The sequence below is a fragment of the Vipera berus genome (genome assembly GCF_964194415.1).
Source record: "Vipera berus genome assembly, chromosome: 3".
In the NCBI taxonomy this organism is placed as follows: Eukaryota; Metazoa; Chordata; class Lepidosauria; order Squamata; family Viperidae; genus Vipera; species Vipera berus.
In genome coordinates this window covers 148,107,070-148,113,386 of record NC_138204.1, presented here as the reverse complement: position 1 = coordinate 148,113,386, position 6,317 = coordinate 148,107,070, and positions in this window count along the sequence as shown.

Here is a 6,317-nt window from a genome sequence, read left to right as displayed (position 1 = left end):
AAGCAGCACATAATACAAAGTTGCACAAAGGGTCTCCTAGCCATAACTGCCACATGCTCTTTGAGTAGGAATTGTGAATCCAGGAGGACCCAGTGAAACCAAAGATGGTAAATCCCCAAATTTTAAAGTCCCAAGACCCAAAGCTGCTCAGTCTTGCCAGAGTTTGGTTGATGTCTGTTGTTCCCCATCCAGCCCCACAATCTCCAAGCATCGAGACAGAATATCAACTTAGTTCAGCAGGGGTGGAGATGTACAATTGGGTACACATTATGGTGACAGATTACCTCACCCAGCCACTTAATGTAGAGTTAAACAGGAGAGAGTACCCTACATAATAGGGGTTGATGGCGGGACTCTCACTCCCATCCAATACCAGAAGGAACCAACCTTGTAGGACAGAAGAGAATCAGCACAATACAGTGCTTCCTATTCCCATCCCATTGAACTAAGATTTTTATTTTTATCCAATTTATATGGCCGCCCATCTCAACTAGTAACATTGTACTATCCCATCCCACTCCCATGAGAGTCATCCATCTAGTGAATCTTCCGGATCATAGATTTTCTTCACACCATCATACACTATAAAAAACTTGCAGTTGGGTAGAGAGTCTTCCATTATTGGTTTTAAGATACTGTACAAGGACTTATGCAAACATAAAGGCAGCAGAAATTATAGTATGCAAACAGCTGTCTCAGGTTATTATGAAACAACAACTTCTGAAGCTATTAAAATAATCTATATCTCTCAAGAATACGTTACAAGGTTTTCTTATCTTTTCCAGGAGCACATTTAAAATTATGAATGTACAAATGCTTATAAAATGGAAAATGTACCTACACTTATACAAAGAAAGGAACGTTTCTGAGAAATAAATTAATAGTTCTGTAATGATTAACTGTGTAAACTAGAACAGGGCTTTTCAACCTTTTCACCCATTGTACCATTTTTAGGAAATGGCAACATCCGAGTACCACCAGTCGCCTAGCAAGGTGTCAAAAATTTGATGACCAAAAAAAAGAAAAAAAAGAAAAAAGTGATGAAGTACAGGTAGTCCTCGACTTACAACAGTTCGCTTAGTGATTGTTCGGTTACAATGGCACTGAAAAAAGCGCCCCCCAAGCCACAGCCGAGCAAGACACCTGCCTGCCCGCCTGGCGGCACTCTTCCTCCTATCCGAGGTTTTTATTCCCCCCCCCCCCGCTGGGTGGTTTCAGCAGGTTTTGGTCACTTTACATGACTCTGGGACACTGTGACCATCATAAATATGAATCAGTTGCCAAGCATCTGAATGTAAATCACAAGATCCTGGAGATCCTGCAACATTCCAGCTAATTGGTTCTTCTTCTGGGCTCAGCAGAAGCGGCAGGATCAGCATCAAGCTCCAGCTGGAGCCTGGCACTGATCCTGCCACTTCCGCTGAGCCCTGAGAGCCCTGCAGCTCCAGCCGTCTCAGTCAGGCTTGTGTAGTGCTGCCACCGGTTCAGCTCATCCCCCTCCCCCGCTACCACTTTTCTAAGATGGTCGCGTACCACCTGCCAGGTGCCAATGTACCACAGGTGGTACCCGTACCACTGGTTGAAAAGCCTTGAACTAGAACACCTTCAACAGTTTTTTTTTAAAAAAATCCAGAAACATCTAGGCAAAATCTAATGTAGCCTTCTCATGGATAATTTTCTGATTTTTGAGTTTCCATTTTTTAACTGAAGATCTTAAGCTTTAAATGGTATTAATCAAAAGCAAAATATTACAAATCTGAACAGACATTTGTGTAAGCACTGAGGCCCTTCTCGCATTTACTATAATTCTATGAGGTACTAATTTGAATTGTACATGAGGGAAATTCTTCAATTTGCTAGATCTTCAGTGCTTTCTACTATATGTCTATATTTTAATCTCAGTTTATAACAAAGGGAGAAACATCTCCTTCCTACATTTTAATCCTATTTTTTCAGCTAATTCTATTAGCTGAATTGTCATCTCTGATACTATTTTCTTAATCCAGAGCACCCACAATTTGTGTCATTAAAATACAAGAGCAATCGCTAACTTTGCTTCTTTCCCAAAAAGTAGAAACAAAATTTGTATTAAGCTTTTCTGAGCTTTAACACAATTGTTTTGCTCTTTAAAAACTACTCTCCCACTGGTCATGTCTCTAACAAAATAATAAATTAAATCCAGCTATGGATTCATGAAAACCAAATAATTCTCACCTTTGCAACACAGATTGAAAGTAAACATGAGACTTGGAGGCAGAAAATGGAGATAGAAAAAAACCTTTACTGAATTGAACAAACTTGGTCCCACTGAATATTTTATGCAATGATGCAACATTCCGATAACATGTACAAAATTAGTGTCTTAAAATGTTAATCTTAAATCTGTTGTGGGGAGAGGAAAGAGACATAGAGTCACCTAAATGGATAATAAACTTCAACCATAACTAATTTTAAAAATCTGTTTAATTATACCAAAAGCTGATTGCTTGGTTTTACTATAGTACAACCAAAAATATGTAAGCTTCAAGTAGAAATAAGTTTATCATACTGAAACAAAATATAGCAAAGTGCAAACTAAAGAGGAAACACTACTGCTTTCCTCAATTTACACAAGAAAAATATATTTAAAATGCTATATTACAAATAAATACAACAAAGACTAAACCATCTCTTTGGTCCATATGTTTATAAAACAAACCAACTTAATCTGTTAATTGAAGTAATATTAAAGAGAATGTCTAGAATGCCATTAGAGACTTTTTTTAAACTTAAGCTATATTATTTACTTAAAAAAGAGAGGCCTGGAAGTGTTTTATTTTGAATTGTATGAATTTTTCAATTGTTCTCCAGCAGTTGTTAATAACTGGTCATGTTCAAATACTGGTACTGTGGAAATGTTACACTGCATTTTTTCTTAAAAATGCTTGGTCCAAGTTGAAACAATTGTCCAAAGATATTTTTGGAGAACAACATAGATAGTTCTTTCACTTTTTTTTAGCAGCTGGAAATATTATGGTAATACCATTCATACAAAAAAACAACCACATTTCACCCTGAACTACAAGCACTCTAACATAAACTTACAAGGAATTCATACACACTCAACCTTTTTAGATGAAAATTTGTCCTAGTATATAAGCATTTTCCTTATGTATTATTTTCAAGACTGAATATAAAAGAATATTGCTATAAAACACACTTCCTTGGTTACTTCATTCCTGTTTTTAATATTTAAATCCATTTTAAAAGCAATAAATAACTATCACTGCAGTCACTTTAAAATACAAGTTGGATGTATTCTGTTCAAAGGCATGGGAGGCCAGCAATGTCTTCACTAAATGGTATCTATTGTTTGTTCAAATGTGTCTTTAAATGTCCATTACTAAACAAGAACAGTAAGAACTCCTATTCACCATCCTTTTATACAAAAAACCCCCAAACATAATCATATACAATGATTTACCTACAAAACACTTCATCAGCTTAATCTTACTAGGGGTTATCTATGATTGCCTACTGTTGTAAAGTAATTTTGCTTCTTTTTTTCCAGTAGATCCATTTTTTTAGATGGCAATGTTACCGTAATATGTAACATATTCTGAAGACAATAAATATATTGCAGTATTTTAACCAAAAGTGCATTTCTACTATCGTATGAATTAATCCCAGCCTAGTTTTAATACCAATTGAATTTGTTTTGTGAAAACTGTTGGTAAGTTTCATCTGATGAGGCAATCACAAATATAAGAAGCATCTGAGTTTCCAGCATAACAATGTTTCTGCATATAGCCCTAAAATCCTTTATAATTAGCAATTTACAAATACAATCTATATAAATGTCTTTAGTTCTGGGGCCTGAGAATGTTTGTTTTGTAAAACCATTAGATCTGTACAGAAACACTAAATATCAAAGCAGTTTACATATAAACACAACAGCATTACATATAGCATGTTTTGGTGCTCAATAAAATAAGGAAATTAAGATGCAGGATTCTAATGATAAAATTTTGAAGAAATAATCTTCCTCCAACTGAAGCAATTCTTTAACGATCCTCATGGCTTCAACTGGGGTAATAGTCTTCAAATGTGTTTTTTGTTTTTTTTAATAGGAACTTCCTTACCACATCCATTACAACATTGCCAAACAGTAATCCATCAGTAGACAAGAACAGCACAAAAATGGAAAAACTAAAAAATTAGTTCTAATATATACTCAAGGCACTACCGTCCCGCGAAATCATTTTATAATACTGTCTATTTAGTAAATAAATAAATACATACATAAATAAATAAATGTACCTTGGTATTTAAGTTTAAATTAGCTGCAACAAAATAAATTTTATTAAATTCCCAGTAGTAATGCTATTTCCACTTGATTCAGAGCCCAGGATGAGCAAAAACATTTATATTTGTGGCTACTGTGGAGAAAGCTCTGCTATCAAATGACAAAGTAGTTCCACATAGATAAGTTTCTTTCTTGCTAGAACTGCCTACCATTACTACTTGAAGAATGACAAAAAGATAAACAATAAATCTCTTTTAAACTCTTTTAGACCAAGATAAACCTTGAAAATTAATATATCAATACATATGAATATAAATTGAGATTTTTACCACAAAATTTAGAAAAGCTCTGGAGCAAAGAACTATACTGTCAAATTATTATTGCTGTGGGTATGATTCTATTATCATGACAATTTGTAGCTGTCTTTTTATCTTTTTTAAAAAGATGCATATATAGACACAATACCTATTTTAATCTGTTTTAAGGATCAATTCACACAGTACTTCCTTAATGGAGGAAAACACACACATACACAGACTACCACTGTCAATATATATCAGGATTGTTTGTTCCAATTTCTAGCTAGAAATTCCACTTTTTAAGGAAGAAGCATGAAGGAATGATGAACTAGTTGGACAACGAAAGTACCTAAGCTTCTATGGTAAAACAGTGTGTTTTTCCAGCCATTGCTACTTATACTCTCTTTCAAATGTTTTTTCAAACACCAGCACATGCATAGGAGACTGATATGAGTCAGAACAAAGTACAATTTAGTCATTTCTTCCTAATACTTATATTGGTCCATTAAGATACTTTCTGTTATTGATATTCATTTTATAACATTTTATAATAAGACAGCTGCAGTCACACCACTATTGCTTTTGTTCAAGCACACGAACAGAACTATTCAAAGCTAAGCTGATAAAAGTCACATATATTTGCTCCCAAGCTATCTAAAAATTTGGAAAATTCTATGAAGATTCCCCGAACGTCTAGATCATAGTTGTCCCAAAGGTGCTTTTCAAAAGGGAACTGGTTTTTCTTGGGGTTTTTTTTCCTTGAAAATGTTTTGCTTCCCTTGGATAAGAAACGTTTTCAAGGAAAAAAGAACCAAGAAAGCCCAGTTGTCTTTTGAAAAGCACCTTTGGGATAAAATTGAGAAATTGAAAAGGAAATTAAACTGTCCTGTTCTTAAAATTGTAACAGCTTACCAGAATAATTTTGTTCTGAATCACATACAAAACGGTGTTTTCTTTTTTTCCTTTCTGTGTATCTGTCTGTTTATAATCTGGTAAACATGAATTTTTCAAAACTATTGGCTTCCACTAATCTTAATGATATTAGTGAATCCTTAATTTTAGAGATCATTAAAACTGGCTTTGTAATGGATCATTTCATTAAAGACATTTTGTTTTGTATTATTTGACCTATACTTTTCAAAAATTGTAGTGACTACAGGGTATATCAAAAATTATAAGATATGAAATGTACAGAAATAAATAACTGAAGCTGGCTTTAGTGAATACAATGTATCTCAATAAACCCCTTCAACAGCATTCATATCCTTATTAAGAGCTTTGCTTCAGGTACTGAATCCGCTCACATATAACATCAGTTCACAACTGTTTTGTTCCCATGGCCATGCTAATGTTCTGAACTGAATGGGATTCAATTAATAATAAGCAAATACCTAGCTGCTATACCTGAATTTTTAAAACTATATCTGCAGCATTCAATTACTACACATCTAAATGGTCAAGTTATAAATCTTTTTTTTAATCAATTTCACATTTGGCACATTTATTCATTCTTCAGAAATGCCCCTGTATTTTAATACCATCACAAACAATGATCACAACACCAACTGTTTGACTGATTAGCAGCTTCACAAGGTGATTTATCTCAAGCTTCTCCTTAATGGATCACACCTTGCCTATGACAGAGGCACATTAGGTACAGTGCAGTAGGGTGTCATTTTTGGACTCTAGAGGAAAGCCTTTCCCAAATGGATAGAACCTCTAGTTTGCAGTCC